This window comes from Botryllus schlosseri, chromosome 1, assembly GCF_051294905.1.
Source record: "Botryllus schlosseri isolate E-star chromosome 1, Bs_hap1, whole genome shotgun sequence".
Taxonomy (NCBI): Eukaryota; Metazoa; Chordata; class Ascidiacea; order Stolidobranchia; family Styelidae; genus Botryllus; species Botryllus schlosseri.
In genome coordinates this window covers 18,764,102-18,779,688 of record NC_137236.1, presented here as the reverse complement: position 1 = coordinate 18,779,688, position 15,587 = coordinate 18,764,102, and the positions used below count along the sequence as shown (strand labels likewise).

Below are 15,587 nucleotides of genomic sequence, written 5' to 3'. Positions count from 1 at the left end.
CGTAGGCCTACGTGCGCATACAAAACAGTTGCAATCAAAACGATCGAGTTTGCGCACAAAAAATGCAAAAGCCGCCTACCTACACCCGGTATTCCCAGCCGGTCACCCATGCAAGTACTAACCGGGCCCAACGTTACTTGACTTCCGAGATCGGACGAGATCGGGTATATTCAACGTGGTATGGTCGTAGGCGACAGATCGAGACAGTTTCTGCCGTTTTATGTGACATTGTCCGTTTCTCTAAGACGATTGCGATATAATGAAAATGCGTTAGGCCGACTACAATTACAAATTTCGCGCGATACTTCATACGTGAATACAGCGCAGCGATCAAATTGATCGAGTTTGTGCGAAAAAAATGAAAAAGCCGTCTACTACACCCGGTATTCCCAGCCGGTCACCCATGCAAGTACTAACCGGGCCCAACGTTGCTCGACTTCCGAGATCGGACGAGATCGGGTATATTCAACGTGGTATGGTCGTAGGCGACAGTGGTTACGATCTGTGCCGTTTTATGTGACAATTTCCGTCGCCATGCTGTCGACGAGACGCCAGAATAGTAGATAGTCTTATTGCGCCGAGGCACTTTCTGACCAATTAGAGGTCGAATATCATTGGCGTCCTGCTCTGTTCTTGTATCTTGTCGACAAACACACAAGTAAGCTCTCGCTGTCAGAGTAGTTATTTTATTGCACTTTTCGTCATGTGAAAACAGCACGAGATTTCGATATAATGACAATGTGTCAGGCCTAGTATAACTACCAATTGAAATAAGCGGCGGCCAGCAAATGATGACAATCATAGTTGTACGTAGGCCTACGTGCGCATACAAAACAGTTGCAATCAAAACGATCGAGTTTGCGCACAAAAAATGCAAAAGCCGCCTACCTACACCCGGTATTCCCAGCCGGTCACCCATGCAAGTACTAACCGGGCCCAACGTTACTTGACTTCCGAGATCGGACGAGATCGGGTATATTCAACGTGGTATGGTCGTAGGCGACAGATCGAGACAGTTTCTGCCGTTTTATGTGACATTGTCCGTTTCTCTAAGACGATTGCGATATAATGAAAATGCGTTAGGCCGACTACAATTACAAATTTCGCGCGATACTTCATACGTGAATACAGCGCAGCGATCAAATTGATCGAGTTTGTGCGAAAAAAATGAAAATGCCGCCTACTACACCCGGTATTCCCAGCCGGTCACCCATGCAAGTACTAACCGGGCCCAACGTTACTTGACTTCCGAGATCGGACGAGATCGGGTATATTCAACGTGGTATGGTCGTAGGCGACAGATCGAGACAGTTTCTGCCGTTTTATGTGACATTGTCCGTTTCTCTAAGACGATTGCGATATAATGAAAATGCGTTAGGCCGACTACAATTACAAATTTCGCGCGATACTTCATACGTGAATACAGCGCAGCGATCAAATTGATCGAGTTTGTGCGAAAAAAATGAAAAAGCCGCCTACTACACCCGGTATTCCCAGCCGGTCACCCATGCAAGTACTAACCGTGCCCAACGTTACTTGACTTCCGAGATCGGACGAGATCGGGTATATTCAACGTGGTATGGTCGTAGGCGACAGATCGAGACAGTTTCTGCCGTTTTATGTGACATTGTCCGTTTCTCTAAGACGATGCGATATAATGAAAATGCGTTAGGCCGACTACAATTACAAATTTCGCGCGATACTTCATACGTGAATACAGCGCAGCGATCAAATTGATCGAGTTTGTGCGAAAAAAATGAAAAAGCCGCCTACTACACCCGGTATTCCCAGCCGGTCACCCATGCAAGTACTAACCGGGCCCAACGTTACTTGACTTCCGAGATCGGACGAGATCGGGTATATTCAACGTGGTATGGTCGTAGGCGACAGATCGAGACAGTTTCTGCCGTTTTATGTGACATTGTCCGTTTCTCTAAGACGATTGCGATATAATGAAAATGCGTTAGGCCGACTACAATTACAAATTTCGCGCGATACTTCATACGTGAATACAGCGCAGCGATCAAATTGATCGAGTTTGTGCGAAAAAAATGAAAAAGCCGCCTACTACACCCGGTATTCCCAGCCGGTCACCCATTCAAGTACTAACCGGGCCCAACGTTACTTGACTTCCGAGAGCGGACGAGATCGGGTATATTCAACGTGGTATGGTCGTAGGCGACAAATCGAGACAGTTTCTGCCGTTTTATGTGACATTGTCCGTTTCTCTAAGACGATTGCGATATAATGAAAATGCGTTAGGCCGACTACAATTACAAATTTCGCGCGATACTTCATACGTGAATACAGCGCAGCGATCAAATTGATCGAGTTTGTGCGAAAAAAATGAAAAAGCCGCCTACTACACCCGGTATTCCCAGCCGGTCACCCATGCAAGTACTAACCGGGCCCAACGTTGCTCGACTTCCGAGATCGGACGAGATCGGGTATATTCAACGTGGTATGGTCGTAGGCGACAGTGGTTACGATCTGTGCCGTTTTATGTGACAATTTCCGTCGCCATGCTGTCGACGAGACGCCAGAATAGTAGATAGTCTTATTGCGCCGAGGCACTTTCTGACCAATTAGAGGTCGAATATCATTGGCGTCCTGCTCTGTTCTTGTATCTTGTCGACAAACACACAAGTAAGCTCTCGCTGTCAGAGTAGTTATTTTATTGCACTTTTCGTCATGTGAAAACAGCACGAGATTTCGATATAATGACAATGTGTCAGGCCTAGTATAACTACCAATTGAAATAAGCGGCGGCCAGCAAATGATGACAATCATAGTTGTACGTAGGCCTACGTGCGCATACAAAACAGTTGCAATCAAAACGATCGAGTTTGCGCACAAAAAATGCAAAAGCCGCCTACCTACACCCGGTATTCCCAGCCGGTCACCCATGCAAGTACTAACCGGGCCCAACGTTACTTGACTTCCGAGATCGGGTATATTCAACGTGGTATGGTCGTAGGCGACAGATCGTGTCAGTTTCTGCCGTTTTATGTGACATTATCCGTTTCTTTTAGACGATTGCGATATAATGAAAATGCGTTAGGCCGACTACAATTACAAATTTCGCGCGATACTTCATACGTGAATACAGCGCAGCGATCAAATTGATCGAGTTTGTGCGAAAAAAATGAAAAAGCCGCCTACTACACCCGGTATTCCCAGCCGGTCACCCATGCAAGTACTAACCGGGCCCAACGTTACTTGACTTCCGAGATCGGACGAGATCGGGTATATTCAACGTGGTATGGTCGTAGGCGACAGATCGTGACAGTTTCTGCCGTTTTATGTGACATTGTCCGTTTCTCTAAGACGATTGCGATATAATGAAAATGCGTTAGGCCGACTACAATTACAAATTTCGCGCGATACTTCATACGTGAATACAGCGCAGCGATCAAATTGATCGAGTTTGTGCGAAAAAAATGAAAAAGCCGCCTACTACACCCGGTATTCCCAGCCGGTCACCCATGCAAGTACTAACCGGGCCAAACATTGCTTGACTTCCGAGATCGGACGAGATCGGGTATATTCAACGTGGTATGGTCGTAGGCGACAGTGGTTACGATCTGTGCCGTTTTTAGTGACAATTTACGTCGCCATGCTGTCGACGAGACGCCAGAATAGTATAGATAGTCTTATTGCGCCGAGGCACTTTCTGACCAACTAGAGGTCGAATATCATTGGCGTCCTGCTCTGTTCTTGTATCTTGTCGACAAACACACAAGTATGCTCTCGCTGTCAGAGTAGTTATTTTATTGCACTTTTCGTCATGTGAAAACAGCACGAGATTTCGATATAATGACAATGTGTCAGGCCTAGTATAACTACCAATTGAAATAAGCGGCGGCCAGCAAATGATGACAATCATAGTTGTACGTAGGCCTACGTGCGCATACAAAACAGTTGCAATCAAAACGATCGAGTTTGCGCACAAAAAATGCAAAAGCCGCCTACCTACACCCGGTATTCCCAGCCGGTCACCCATGCAAGTACTAACCGGGCCCAACGTTGCTTGACTTCCGAGATCGGACGAGATCGGGTATATTCAACGCGGTATGGTCGTAGGCGACAGTGGTTACGATCTGTGCCGTTTTATGTGACAATTTCCGTCGCCATGCTGTCGACGAGACGCCAGAATAGTAGATAGTCTTATTGCGCCGAGGCACTTTCTGACCAACTAGAAGTCGAATATCATTGTCGTCCTGCTCTGTTCTTGTGTCTGGTCGAAAAACAGACAAGTAAGCTCTCGCTGTCAGAGTAGTTATTTTATTGGAATTTTCGTCATGTCAAAACAGCACGAGATTGCGATATCATGAAAATGTGTTAGGCCGACTACAATTACAAATTTCGCGCGATACTTCATACGTGAATACAGCGCAGCGATCAAATTGATCGAGTTTGTGCGAAAAAAATGAAAAAGCCGCCTACTACACCCGGTATTCCCAGCCGGTCACCCATTCAAGTACTAACCGGGCCCAACGTTACTTGACTTCCGAGAGCGGACGAGATCGGGTATATTCAACGTGGTATGGTCGTAGGCGACAAATCGAGACAGTTTCTGCCGTTTTATGTGACATTGTCCGTTTCTCTAAGACGATTGCGATATAATGAAAATGCGTTAGGCCGACTACAATTACAAATTTCGCGCGATACTTCATACGTGAATACAGCGCAGCGATCAAATTGATCGAGTTTGTGCGAAAAAAATGAAAAAGCCGCCTACTACACCCGGTATTCCCAGCCGGTCACCCATGCAAGTACTAACCGGGCCCAACGTTGCTCGACTTCCGAGATCGGACGAGATCGGGTATATTCAACGTGGTATGGTCGTAGGCGACAGTGGTTACGATCTGTGCCGTTTTATGTGACAATTTCCGTCGCCATGCTGTCGACGAGACGCCAGAATAGTAGATAGTCTTATTGCGCCGAGGCACTTTCTGACCAATTAGAGGTCGAATATCATTGGCGTCCTGCTCTGTTCTTGTATCTTGTCGACAAACACACAAGTAAGCTCTCGCTGTCAGAGTAGTTATTTTATTGCACTTTTCGTCATGTGAAAACAGCACGAGATTTCGATATAATGACAATGTGTCAGGCCTAGTATAACTACCAATTGAAATAAGCGGCGGCCAGCAAATGATGACAATCATAGTTGTACGTAGGCCTACGTGCGCATACAAAACAGTTGCAATCAAAACGATCGAGTTTGCGCACAAAAAATGCAAAAGCCGCCTACCTACACCCGGTATTCCCAGCCGGTCACCCATGCAAGTACTAACCGGGCCCAACGTTACTTGACTTCCGAGATCGGGTATATTCAACGTGGTATGGTCGTAGGCGACAGATCGTGTCAGTTTCTGCCGTTTTATGTGACATTATCCGTTTCTTTTAGACGATTGCGATATAATGAAAATGCGTTAGGCCGACTACAATTACAAATTTCGCGCGATACTTCATACGTGAATACAGCGCAGCGATCAAATTGATCGAGTTTGTGCGAAAAAAATGAAAAAGCCGCCTACTACACCCGGTATTCCCAGCCGGTCACCCATGCAAGTACTAACCGGGCCCAACGTTACTTGACTTCCGAGATCGGACGAGATCGGGTATATTCAACGTGGTATGGTCGTAGGCGACAGATCGTGACAGTTTCTGCCGTTTTATGTGACATTGTCCGTTTCTCTAAGACGATTGCGATATAATGAAAATGCGTTAGGCCGACTACAATTACAAATTTCGCGCGATACTTCATACGTGAATACAGCGCAGCGATCAAATTGATCGAGTTTGTGCGAAAAAAATGAAAAAGCCGCCTACTACACCCGGTATTCCCAGCCGGTCACCCATGCAAGTACTAACCGGGCCAAACATTGCTTGACTTCCGAGATCGGACGAGATCGGGTATATTCAACGTGGTATGGTCGTAGGCGACAGTGGTTACGATCTGTGCCGTTTTTAGTGACAATTTACGTCGCCATGCTGTCGACGAGACGCCAGAATAGTATAGATAGTCTTATTGCGCCGAGGCACTTTCTGACCAACTAGAGGTCGAATATCATTGGCGTCCTGCTCTGTTCTTGTATCTTGTCGACAAACACACAAGTATGCTCTCGCTGTCAGAGTAGTTATTTTATTGCACTTTTCGTCATGTGAAAACAGCACGAGATTTCGATATAATGACAATGTGTCAGGCCTAGTATAACTACCAATTGAAATAAGCGGCGGCCAGCAAATGATGACAATCATAGTTGTACGTAGGCCTACGTGCGCATACAAAACAGTTGCAATCAAAACGATCGAGTTTGCGCACAAAAAATGCAAAAGCCGCCTACCTACACCCGGTATTCCCAGCCGGTCACCCATGCAAGTACTAACCGGGCCCAACGTTGCTTGACTTCCGAGATCGGACGAGATCGGGTATATTCAACGCGGTATGGTCGTAGGCGACAGTGGTTACGATCTGTGCCGTTTTATGTGACAATTTCCGTCGCCATGCTATCGACGAGACGCCAGAATAGTAGATAGTCTTATTGCGCCGAGGCACTTTCTGACCAACTAGAAGTCGAATATCATTGTCGTCCTGCTCTGTTCTTGTGTCTGGTCGAAAAACAGACAAGTAAGCTCTCGCTGTCAGAGTAGTTATTTTATTGGAATTTTCGTCATGTCAAAACAGCACGAGATTGCGATATCATGAAAATGTGTTAGGCCGACTACAATTACAAATTTCGCGCGATACTTCATACGTGAATACAGCGCAGCGATCAAATTGATCGAGTTTGTGCGAAAAAAATGAAAAAGCCGCCTACTACACCCGGTATTCCCAGCCGGTCACCCATGCAAGTACTAACCGGGCCCAACGTTGCTTGACTTCCGAGATCGGACGAGATCGGGTATATTCAACGTGGTATGGTCGTAGGCGACAGTGGTTACGATCTGTGCCGTTTTATGTGACAATTTCCGTCGCCATGCTGTCGACGAGACGCCAGAATAGTATAGATAGTCTTATTGCGCCGAGGCACTTTCTGACCAACAAGAGGTCGAATATCATTGGCGTCCTGCTCTGTTCTTGTGTCTGGTCGAAAAACAGACAAGTAAGCTCTCGCTGTCAGAGTAGTTATTTTATTGGAATTTTCGTCATGTAAAAACAGCACGAGATTTCGATATCATGAAAATGTGTTAGGCCGACTACAATTACAAATTTCGCGCGATACTTCATACGTGAATACAGCGCAGCGATCAAATTGATCGAGTTTGTGCGAAAAAAATGAAAAAGCCGTCTACTACACCCGGTATTCCCAGCCGGTCACCCATGCAAGTACTAACCGGGCCCAACGTTGCTTGACTTCCGAGATCGGACGAGATCGGGTATATTCAACGTGGTATGGTCGTAGGCGACAGTGGTTACGATCTGTGCCGTTTTATGTGACAATTTCCGTCGCCATGCTGTCGACGAGACGCCAGAATAGTAGATAGTCTTATTGCGCCGAGGCACTTTCTGACCAACTAGAGGTCGAATATCATTGGCGTCCTGCTCTGTTCTTGTGTCTGGTCGAAAAACAGACAAGTAAGCTCTCGCTGTCAGAGTAGTTATTTTATTGGAATTTTCGTCATGTCAAAACAGCACGAGATTGCGATATCATGAAAATGTGTTAGGCCGACTACAATTACAAATTTCGCGCGATACTTCATACGTGAATACAGCGCAGCGATCAAATTGATCGAGTTTGTGCGAAAAAAATGAAAAAGCCGTCTACTACACCCGGTATTCCCAGCCGGTCACCCATGCAAGTACTAACCGGGCCCAACGTTGCTCGACTACCGAGATCGGACGAGATCGGGTATATTCAACGTGGTATGGTCGTAGGCGACAGTGGTTACGATCTGTGCCGTTTTATGTGACAATTTCCGTCGCCATGCTGTCGACGAGACGCCAGAATAGTAGATAGTCTTATTGCGCCGAGGCACTTTCTGACCAATTAGAGGTCGAATATCATTGGCGTCCTGCTCTGTTCTTGTATCTTGTCGACAAACACACAAGTAAGCTCTCGCTGTCAGAGTAGTTATTTTATTGCACTTTTCGTCATGTGAAAACAGCACGAGATTTCGATATAATGACAATGTGTCAGGCCTAGTATAACTACCAATTGAAATAAGCGGCGGCCAGCAAATGATGACAATCATAGTTGTACGTAGGCCTACGTGCGCATACAAAACAGTTGCAATCAAAACGATCGAGTTTGCGCACAAAAAATGCAAAAGCCGCCTACCTACACCCGGTATTCCCAGCCGGTCACCCATGCAAGTACTAACCGGGCCCAACGTTGCTTGACTTCCGAGATCGGACGAGATCGGGTATATTCAACGCGGTATGGTCGTAGGCGACAGTGGTTACGATCTGTGCCGTTTTATGTGACAATTTCCGTCGCCATGCTGTCGACGAGACGCCAGAATAGTAGATAGTCTTATTGCGCCGAGGCACTTTCTGACCAACTAGAAGTCGAATATCATTGGCGTCCTGCTCTGTTCTTGTGTCTGGTCCAAAAACAGACAAGTAAGCTCTCGCTGTCAGAGTAGTTATTTTATTGGAATTTTCGTCATGTCAAAACAGCACGAGATTGCGATATCATGAAAATGTGTTAGGCCGACTACAATTACAAATTTCGCGCGATACTTCATACGTGAATACAGCGCAGCGATCAAATTGATCGAGTTTGTGCGAAAAAAAATGAAAAAGCCGCCTACTACACCCGGTATTCCCAGCCGGTCACCCATGCAAGTACTAACCGGGCCCAACGTTGCTCGACTTCCGAGATCGGACGAGATCGGGTATATTCAACGTGGTATGGTCGTAGGCGACAGTGGTTACGATCTGTGCCGTTTTATGTGACAATTTCCGTCGCCATGCTGTCGACGAGACGCCAGAATAGTAGATAGTCTTATTGCGCCGAGGCACTTTCTGACCAATTAGAGGTCGAATATCATTGGCGTCCTGCTGAGTTCTTGTATCTTGTCGACAAACACACAAGTAAGCTCTCGCTGTCAGAGTAGTTATTTTATTGCACTTTTCGTCATGTGAAAACAGCACGAGATTTCGATATAATGACAATGTGTCAGGCCTAGTATAACTACCAATTGAAATAAGCGGCGGCCAGCAAATGATGACAATCATAGTTGTACGTAGGCCTACGTGCGCATACAAAACAGTTGCAATCAAAACGATCGAGTTTGCGCACAAAAAATGCAAAAGCCGCCTACCTACACCCGGTATTCCCAGCCGGTCACCCATGCAAGTACTAACCGGGCCCAACGTTACTTGACTTCCGAGATCGGACGAGATCGGGTATATTCAACGCGGTATGGTCGTAGGCGACAGTGGTTACGATCTGTGCCGTTTTATGTGACAATTTCCGTCGCCATGCTGTCGACGAGACGCCAGAATAGTAGATAGTCTTATTGCGCCGAGGCACTTTCTGACCAACTAGAAGTCGAATATCATTGTCGTCCTGCTCTGTTCTTGTGTCTGGTCGAAAAACAGACAAGTAAGCTCTCGCTGTCAGAGTAGTTATTTTATTGGAATTTTCGTCATGTCAAAACAGCACGAGATTGCGATATCATGAAAATGTGTTAGGCCGACTACAATTACAAATTTCGCGCGATACTTCATACGTGAATACAGCGCAGCGATCAAATTGATCGAGTTTGTGCGAAAAAAATGAAAAAGCCGCCTACTACACCCGGTATTCCCAGCCGGTCACCCATGCAAGTACTAACCGGGCCCAACGTTGCTTGACTTCCGAAATCGGACGAGATCGGGTATATTCAACGTGGTATGGTCGTAGGCGACAGTGGTTACGATCTGTGCCGTTTTATGTGACAATTTCCGTCGACATGCTGTCGACGAGACGCCAGAATAGTATAGATAGTCTTATTGCGCCGAGGCACTTTCTGACCAACAAGAGGTCGAATATCATTGGCGTCCTGCTCTGTTCTTGTGTCTGGTCGAAAAACAGACAAGTAAGCTCTCGATGTCAGAGTAGTTATTTTATTGGAATTTTCGTCATGTAAAAACAGCACGAGATTTCGATATCATGAAAATGTGTTAGGCCGACTACAATTACAAATTTCGCGCGATACTTCATACGTGAATACAGCGCAGCGATCAAATTGATCGAGTTTGTGCGAAAAAAATGAAAAAGCCGTCTACTACACCCGGTATTCCCAGCCGGTCACCCATGCAAGTACTAACCGGGCCCAACGTTGCTTGACTTCCGAGATCGGACGAGATCGGGTATATTCAACGTGGTATGGTCGTAGGCGACAGTGGTTACGATCTGTGCCGTTTTATGTGACAATTTCCGTCGCCATGCTGTCGACGAGACGCCAGAATAGTAGATAGTCTTATTGCGCCGAGGCACTTTCTGACCAACTAGAGGTCGAATATCATTGGCGTCCTGCTCTGTTCTTGTGTCTGGTCGAAAAACAGACAAGTAAGCTCTCGCTGTCAGAGTAGTTATTTTATTGGAATTTTCGTCATGTCAAAACAGCACGAGATTGCGATATCATGAAAATGTGTTAGGCCGACTACAATTACAAATTTCGCGCGATACTTCATACGTGAATACAGCGCAGCGATCAAATTGATCGAGTTTGTGCGAAAAAAATGAAAAAGCCGTCTACTACACCCGGTATTCCCAGCCGGTCACCCATGCAAGTACTAACCGGGCCCAACGTTGCTCGACTTCCGAGATCGGACGAGATCGGGTATATTCAACGTGGTATGGTCGTAGGCGACAGTGGTTACGATCTGTGCCGTTTTATGTGACAATTTCCGTCGCCATGCTGTCGACGAGACGCCAGAATAGTAGATAGTCTTATTGCGCCGAGGCACTTTCTGACCAATTAGAGGTCGAATATCATTGGCGTCCTGCTCTGTTCTTGTATCTTGTCGACAAACACACAAGTAAGCTCTCGCTGTCAGAGTAGTTATTTTATTGCACTTTTCGTCATGTGAAAACAGCACGAGATTTCGATATAATGACAATGTGTCAGGCCTAGTATAACTACCAATTGAAATAAGCGGCGGCCAGCAAATGATGACAATCATAGTTGTACGTAGGCCTACGTGCGCATACAAAACAGTTGCAATCAAAACGATCGAGTTTGCGCACAAAAAATGCAAAAGCCGCCTACCTACACCCGGTATTCCCAGCCGGTCACCCATGCAAGTACTAACCGGGCCCAACGTTACTTGACTTCCGAGATCGGACGAGATCGGGTATATTCAACGTGGTATGGTCGTAGGCGACAGATCGAGACAGTTTCTGCCGTTTTATGTGACATTGTCCGTTTCTCTAAGACGATTGCGATATAATGAAAATGCGTTAGGCCGACTACAATTACAAATTTCGCGCGATACTTCATACGTGAATACAGCGCAGCGATCAAATTGATCGAGTTTGTGCGAAAAAAATGAAAAAGCCGTCTACTACACCCGGTATTCCCAGCCGGTCACCCATGCAAGTACTAACCGGGCCCAACGTTGCTCGACTTCCGAGATCGGACGAGATCGGGTATATTCAACGTGGTATGGTCGTAGGCGACAGTGGTTACGATCTGTGCCGTTTTATGTGACAATTTCCGTCGCCATGCTGTCGACGAGACGCCAGAATAGTAGATAGTCTTATTGCGCCGAGGCACTTTCTGACCAATTAGAGGTCGAATATCATTGGCGTCCTGCTCTGTTCTTGTATCTTGTCGACAAACACACAAGTAAGCTCTCGCTGTCAGAGTAGTTATTTTATTGCACTTTTCGTCATGTGAAAACAGCACGAGATTTCGATATAATGACAATGTGTCAGGCCTAGTATAACTACCAATTGAAATAAGCGGCGGCCAGCAAATGATGACAATCATAGTTGTACGTAGGCCTACGTGCGCATACAAAACAGTTGCAATCAAAACGATCGAGTTTGCGCACAAAAAATGCAAAAGCCGCCTACCTACACCCGGTATTCCCAGCCGGTCACCCATGCAAGTACTAACCGGGCCCAACGTTACTTGACTTCCGAGATCGGACGAGATCGGGTATATTCAACGCGGTATGGTCGTAGGCGACAGTGGTTACGATCTGTGCCGTTTTATGTGACAATTTCCGTCGCCATGCTGTCGACGAGACGCCAGAATAGTAGATAGTCTTATTGCGCCGAGGCACTTTCTGACCAACTAGAAGTCGAATATCATTGTCGTCCTGCTCTGTTCTTGTGTCTGGTCGAAAAACAGACAAGTAAGCTCTCGCTGTCAGAGTAGTTATTTTATTGGAATTTTCGTCATGTCAAAACAGCACGAGATTGCGATATCATGAAAATGTGTTAGGCCGACTACAATTACAAATTTCGCGCGATACTTCATACGTGAATACAGCGCAGCGATCAAATTGATCGAGTTTGTGCGAAAAAAATGAAAAAGCCGCCTACTACACCCGGTATTCCCAGCCGGTCACCCATGCAAGTACTAACCGGGCCCAACGTTGCTTGACTTCCGAAATCGGACGAGATCGGGTATATTCAACGTGGTATGGTCGTAGGCGACAGTGGTTACGATCTGTGCCGTTTTATGTGACAATTTCCGTCGACATGCTGTCGACGAGACGCCAGAATAGTATAGATAGTCTTATTGCGCCGAGGCACTTTCTGACCAACAAGAGGTCGAATATCATTGGCGTCCTGCTCTGTTCTTGTGTCTGGTCGAAAAACAGACAGGTAAGCTCTCGCTGTCAGAGTAGTTATTTTATTGGAATTTTCGTCATGTAAAAACAGCACGAGATTTCGATATCATGAAAATGTGTTAGGCCGACTACAATTACAAATTTCGCGCGATACTTCATACGTGAATACAGCGCAGCGATCAAATTGATCGAGTTTGTGCGAAAAAAATGAAAAAGCCGTCTACTACACCCGGTATTCCCAGCCGGTCACCCATGCAAGTACTAACCGGGCCCAACGTTGCTTGACTTCCGAGATCGGACGAGATCGGGTATATTCAACGTGGTATGGTCGTAGGCGACAGTGGTTACGATCTGTGCCGTTTTATGTGACAATTTCCGTCGCCATGCTGTCGACGAGACGCCAGAATAGTAGATAGTCTTATTGCGCCGAGGCACTTTCTGACCAACTAGAGGTCGAATATCATTGGCGTCCTGCTCTGTTCTTGTGTCTGGTCGAAAAACAGACAAGTAAGCTCTCGCTGTCAGAGTAGTTATTTTATTGGAATTTTCGTCATGTCAAAACAGCACGAGATTGCGATATCATGAAAATGTGTTAGGCCGACTACAATTACAAATTTCGCGCGATACTTCATACGTGAATACAGCGCAGCGATCAAATTGATCGAGTTTGTGCGAAAAAAATGAAAAAGCCGTCTACTACACCCGGTATTCCCAGCCGGTCACCCATGCAAGTACTAACCGGGCCCAACGTTGCTCGACTTCCGAGATCGGACGAGATCGGGTATATTCAACGTGGTATGGTCGTAGGCGACAGTGGTTACGATCTGTGCCGTTTTATGTGACAATTTCCGTCGCCATGCTGTCGACGAGACGCCAGAATAGTAGATAGTCTTATTGCGCCGAGGCACTTTCTGACCAATTAGAGGTCGAATATCATTGGCGTCCTGCTCTGTTCTTGTATCTTGTCGACAAACACACAAGTAAGCTCTCGCTGTCAGAGTAGTTATTTTATTGCACTTTTCGTCATGTGAAAACAGCACGAGATTTCGATATAATGACAATGTGTCAGGCCTAGTATAACTACCAATTGAAATAAGCGGCGGCCAGCAAATGATGACAATCATAGTTGTACGTAGGCCTACGTGCGCATACAAAACAGTTGCAATCAAAACGATCGAGTTTGCGCACAAAAAATGCAAAAGCCGCCTACCTACACCCGGTATTCCCAGCCGGTCACCCATGCAAGTACTAACCGGGCCCAACGTTACTTGACTTCCGAGATCGGACGAGATCGGGTATATTCAAAGTGGTATGGTCGTAGGCGACAGATCGAGACAGTTTCTGCCGTTTTATGTGACATTGTCCGTTTCTCTAAGACGATTGCGATATAATGAAAATGCGTTAGGCCGACTACAATTACAAATTTCGCGCGATACTTCATACGTGAATACAGCGCAGCGATCAAATTGATCGAGTTTGTGCGAAAAAAATGAAAAAGCCGTCTACTACACCCGGTATTCCCAGCCGGTCACCCATGCAAGTACTAACCGGGCCCAACGTTGCTCGACTTCCGAGATCGGACGAGATCGGGTATATTCAACGTGGTATGGTCGTAGGCGACAGTGGTTACGATCTGTGCCGTTTTATGTGACAATTTCCGTCGCCATGCTGTCGACGAGACGCCAGAATAGTAGATAGTCTTATTGCGCCGAGGCACTTTCTGACCAATTAGAGGTCGAATATCATTGGCGTCCTGCTCTGTTCTTGTATCTTGTCGACAAACACACAAGTAAGCTCTCGCTGTCAGAGTAGTTATTTTATTGCACTTTTCGTCATGTGAAAACAGCACGAGATTTCGATATAATGACAATGTGTCAGGCCTAGTATAACTACCAATTGAAATAAGCGGCGGCCAGCAAATGATGACAATCATAGTTGTACGTAGGCCTACGTGCGCATACAAAACAGTTGCAATCAAAACGATCGAGTTTGCGCACAAAAAATGCAAAAGCCGCCTACCTACACCCGGTATTCCCAGCCGGTCACCCATGCAAGTACTAACCGGGCCCAACGTTACTTGACTTCCGAGATCGGACGAGATCGGGTATATTCAACGTGGTATGGTCGTAGGCGACAGATCGAGACAGTTTCTGCCGTTTTATGTGACATTGTCCGTTTCTCTAAGACGATTGCGATATAATGAAAATGCGTTAGGCCGACTACAATTACAAATTTCGCGCGATACTTCATACGTGAATACAGCGCAGCGATCAAATTCATCGAGTTTGTGCGAAAAAAATGAAAATGCCGCCTACTACACCCGGTATTCCCAGCCGGTCACCCATGCAAGTACTAACCGGGCCCAACGTTACTTGACTTCCGAGATCGGACGAGATCGGGTATATTCAACGTGGTATGGTCGTAGGCGACAGATCGAGACAGTTTCTGCCGTTTTATGTGACATTGTCCGTTTCTCTAAGACGATTGCGATATAATGAAAATGCGTTAGGCCGACTACAATTACAAATTTCGCGCGATACTTCATACGTGAATACAGCGCAGCGATCAAATTGATCGAGTTTGTGCGAAAAAAATTAAAAAGCCGCCTACTACACCCGGTATTCCCAGCCGGTCACCCATGCAAGTACTAACCGTGCCCAACGTTACTTGACTTCCGAGATCGGACGAGATCGGGTATATTCAACGTGGTATGGTCGTAGGCGACAGATCGAGACAGTTTCTGCCGTTTTATGTGACATTGTCCGTTTCTCTAAGACGATGCGATATAATGAAAATGCGTTAGGCCGACTACAATTACAAATTTCGCGCGATACTTCATACGTGA

At 46.3% G+C, this 15,587-nt stretch overlaps 19 non-coding genes and 19 pseudogenes across 19 annotated transcripts; all 38 read right to left on the bottom strand.

Moving 5' to 3' along the window:
* Window positions 1-72: 72 nt before the first annotated feature.
* On the bottom strand, window positions 73-192 carry LOC145450393 (5S ribosomal RNA; annotated as a pseudogene).
* Window positions 193-368: 176 nt separating this feature from the next.
* Window positions 369-487, bottom strand: LOC145454582 (5S ribosomal RNA; annotated as a pseudogene).
* A 394-nt stretch (window positions 488-881) lies between these two features.
* On the bottom strand, window positions 882-1,001 carry LOC145450389 (5S ribosomal RNA; annotated as a pseudogene).
* A 176-nt stretch (window positions 1,002-1,177) lies between these two features.
* On the bottom strand, window positions 1,178-1,296 carry LOC145452569 (5S ribosomal RNA). The gene has a single exon (XR_013919432.1). It is a non-coding gene; the product is annotated as a 5S ribosomal RNA (ribosomal RNA).
* Window positions 1,297-1,472: 176 nt separating this feature from the next.
* LOC145454366 (5S ribosomal RNA) lies at window positions 1,473-1,591 on the bottom strand (annotated as a pseudogene).
* A 175-nt stretch (window positions 1,592-1,766) lies between these two features.
* LOC145452564 (5S ribosomal RNA) lies at window positions 1,767-1,885 on the bottom strand. Its single transcript, XR_013919431.1, has one exon. It is a non-coding gene; the product is annotated as a 5S ribosomal RNA (ribosomal RNA).
* Window positions 1,886-2,061: 176 nt separating this feature from the next.
* On the bottom strand, window positions 2,062-2,180 carry LOC145453587 (5S ribosomal RNA). The gene has a single exon (XR_013919835.1). It is a non-coding gene; the product is annotated as a 5S ribosomal RNA (ribosomal RNA).
* Window positions 2,181-2,356: 176 nt separating this feature from the next.
* On the bottom strand, window positions 2,357-2,475 carry LOC145453513 (5S ribosomal RNA). Its single transcript, XR_013919800.1, has one exon. It is a non-coding gene; the product is annotated as a 5S ribosomal RNA (ribosomal RNA).
* Window positions 2,476-2,869: 394 nt separating this feature from the next.
* LOC145451520 (5S ribosomal RNA) lies at window positions 2,870-2,979 on the bottom strand (annotated as a pseudogene).
* A 176-nt stretch (window positions 2,980-3,155) lies between these two features.
* Window positions 3,156-3,274, bottom strand: LOC145452560 (5S ribosomal RNA). Its single transcript, XR_013919429.1, has one exon. It is a non-coding gene; the product is annotated as a 5S ribosomal RNA (ribosomal RNA).
* A 176-nt stretch (window positions 3,275-3,450) lies between these two features.
* On the bottom strand, window positions 3,451-3,569 carry LOC145454278 (5S ribosomal RNA; annotated as a pseudogene).
* A 396-nt stretch (window positions 3,570-3,965) lies between these two features.
* On the bottom strand, window positions 3,966-4,085 carry LOC145453992 (5S ribosomal RNA). The gene has a single exon (XR_013920001.1). It is a non-coding gene; the product is annotated as a 5S ribosomal RNA (ribosomal RNA).
* Window positions 4,086-4,439: 354 nt separating this feature from the next.
* On the bottom strand, window positions 4,440-4,558 carry LOC145453582 (5S ribosomal RNA). Its single transcript, XR_013919834.1, has one exon. It is a non-coding gene; the product is annotated as a 5S ribosomal RNA (ribosomal RNA).
* Window positions 4,559-4,734: 176 nt separating this feature from the next.
* Window positions 4,735-4,853, bottom strand: LOC145453506 (5S ribosomal RNA). The gene has a single exon (XR_013919799.1). It is a non-coding gene; the product is annotated as a 5S ribosomal RNA (ribosomal RNA).
* A 394-nt stretch (window positions 4,854-5,247) lies between these two features.
* LOC145451514 (5S ribosomal RNA) lies at window positions 5,248-5,357 on the bottom strand (annotated as a pseudogene).
* A 176-nt stretch (window positions 5,358-5,533) lies between these two features.
* Window positions 5,534-5,652, bottom strand: LOC145452548 (5S ribosomal RNA). Its single transcript, XR_013919424.1, has one exon. It is a non-coding gene; the product is annotated as a 5S ribosomal RNA (ribosomal RNA).
* A 176-nt stretch (window positions 5,653-5,828) lies between these two features.
* LOC145454265 (5S ribosomal RNA) lies at window positions 5,829-5,947 on the bottom strand (annotated as a pseudogene).
* A 396-nt stretch (window positions 5,948-6,343) lies between these two features.
* LOC145453988 (5S ribosomal RNA) lies at window positions 6,344-6,463 on the bottom strand. Its single transcript, XR_013920000.1, has one exon. It is a non-coding gene; the product is annotated as a 5S ribosomal RNA (ribosomal RNA).
* A 354-nt stretch (window positions 6,464-6,817) lies between these two features.
* On the bottom strand, window positions 6,818-6,936 carry LOC145452068 (5S ribosomal RNA). Its single transcript, XR_013919186.1, has one exon. It is a non-coding gene; the product is annotated as a 5S ribosomal RNA (ribosomal RNA).
* Window positions 6,937-7,292: 356 nt separating this feature from the next.
* Window positions 7,293-7,411, bottom strand: LOC145453210 (5S ribosomal RNA). Its single transcript, XR_013919657.1, has one exon. It is a non-coding gene; the product is annotated as a 5S ribosomal RNA (ribosomal RNA).
* A 354-nt stretch (window positions 7,412-7,765) lies between these two features.
* LOC145450545 (5S ribosomal RNA) lies at window positions 7,766-7,884 on the bottom strand (annotated as a pseudogene).
* A 394-nt stretch (window positions 7,885-8,278) lies between these two features.
* Window positions 8,279-8,398, bottom strand: LOC145453981 (5S ribosomal RNA). Its single transcript, XR_013919993.1, has one exon. It is a non-coding gene; the product is annotated as a 5S ribosomal RNA (ribosomal RNA).
* Window positions 8,399-8,753: 355 nt separating this feature from the next.
* Window positions 8,754-8,872, bottom strand: LOC145453499 (5S ribosomal RNA). Its single transcript, XR_013919798.1, has one exon. It is a non-coding gene; the product is annotated as a 5S ribosomal RNA (ribosomal RNA).
* Window positions 8,873-9,266: 394 nt separating this feature from the next.
* Window positions 9,267-9,386, bottom strand: LOC145450469 (5S ribosomal RNA; annotated as a pseudogene).
* Window positions 9,387-9,740: 354 nt separating this feature from the next.
* LOC145453308 (5S ribosomal RNA) lies at window positions 9,741-9,859 on the bottom strand. The gene has a single exon (XR_013919705.1). It is a non-coding gene; the product is annotated as a 5S ribosomal RNA (ribosomal RNA).
* A 356-nt stretch (window positions 9,860-10,215) lies between these two features.
* LOC145453203 (5S ribosomal RNA) lies at window positions 10,216-10,334 on the bottom strand. The gene has a single exon (XR_013919656.1). It is a non-coding gene; the product is annotated as a 5S ribosomal RNA (ribosomal RNA).
* A 354-nt stretch (window positions 10,335-10,688) lies between these two features.
* On the bottom strand, window positions 10,689-10,807 carry LOC145454576 (5S ribosomal RNA; annotated as a pseudogene).
* A 394-nt stretch (window positions 10,808-11,201) lies between these two features.
* LOC145450383 (5S ribosomal RNA) lies at window positions 11,202-11,321 on the bottom strand (annotated as a pseudogene).
* Window positions 11,322-11,497: 176 nt separating this feature from the next.
* LOC145454569 (5S ribosomal RNA) lies at window positions 11,498-11,616 on the bottom strand (annotated as a pseudogene).
* Window positions 11,617-12,010: 394 nt separating this feature from the next.
* LOC145450462 (5S ribosomal RNA) lies at window positions 12,011-12,130 on the bottom strand (annotated as a pseudogene).
* Window positions 12,131-12,484: 354 nt separating this feature from the next.
* Window positions 12,485-12,603, bottom strand: LOC145453296 (5S ribosomal RNA). The gene has a single exon (XR_013919701.1). It is a non-coding gene; the product is annotated as a 5S ribosomal RNA (ribosomal RNA).
* A 356-nt stretch (window positions 12,604-12,959) lies between these two features.
* On the bottom strand, window positions 12,960-13,078 carry LOC145453195 (5S ribosomal RNA). Its single transcript, XR_013919654.1, has one exon. It is a non-coding gene; the product is annotated as a 5S ribosomal RNA (ribosomal RNA).
* A 354-nt stretch (window positions 13,079-13,432) lies between these two features.
* LOC145454567 (5S ribosomal RNA) lies at window positions 13,433-13,551 on the bottom strand (annotated as a pseudogene).
* A 394-nt stretch (window positions 13,552-13,945) lies between these two features.
* LOC145450793 (5S ribosomal RNA) lies at window positions 13,946-14,065 on the bottom strand (annotated as a pseudogene).
* A 176-nt stretch (window positions 14,066-14,241) lies between these two features.
* On the bottom strand, window positions 14,242-14,360 carry LOC145454564 (5S ribosomal RNA; annotated as a pseudogene).
* Window positions 14,361-14,754: 394 nt separating this feature from the next.
* On the bottom strand, window positions 14,755-14,874 carry LOC145450378 (5S ribosomal RNA; annotated as a pseudogene).
* A 176-nt stretch (window positions 14,875-15,050) lies between these two features.
* LOC145452541 (5S ribosomal RNA) lies at window positions 15,051-15,169 on the bottom strand. The gene has a single exon (XR_013919422.1). It is a non-coding gene; the product is annotated as a 5S ribosomal RNA (ribosomal RNA).
* Window positions 15,170-15,345: 176 nt separating this feature from the next.
* LOC145454359 (5S ribosomal RNA) lies at window positions 15,346-15,464 on the bottom strand (annotated as a pseudogene).
* Between the last annotated feature and the right edge of the window lie 123 nt (window positions 15,465-15,587).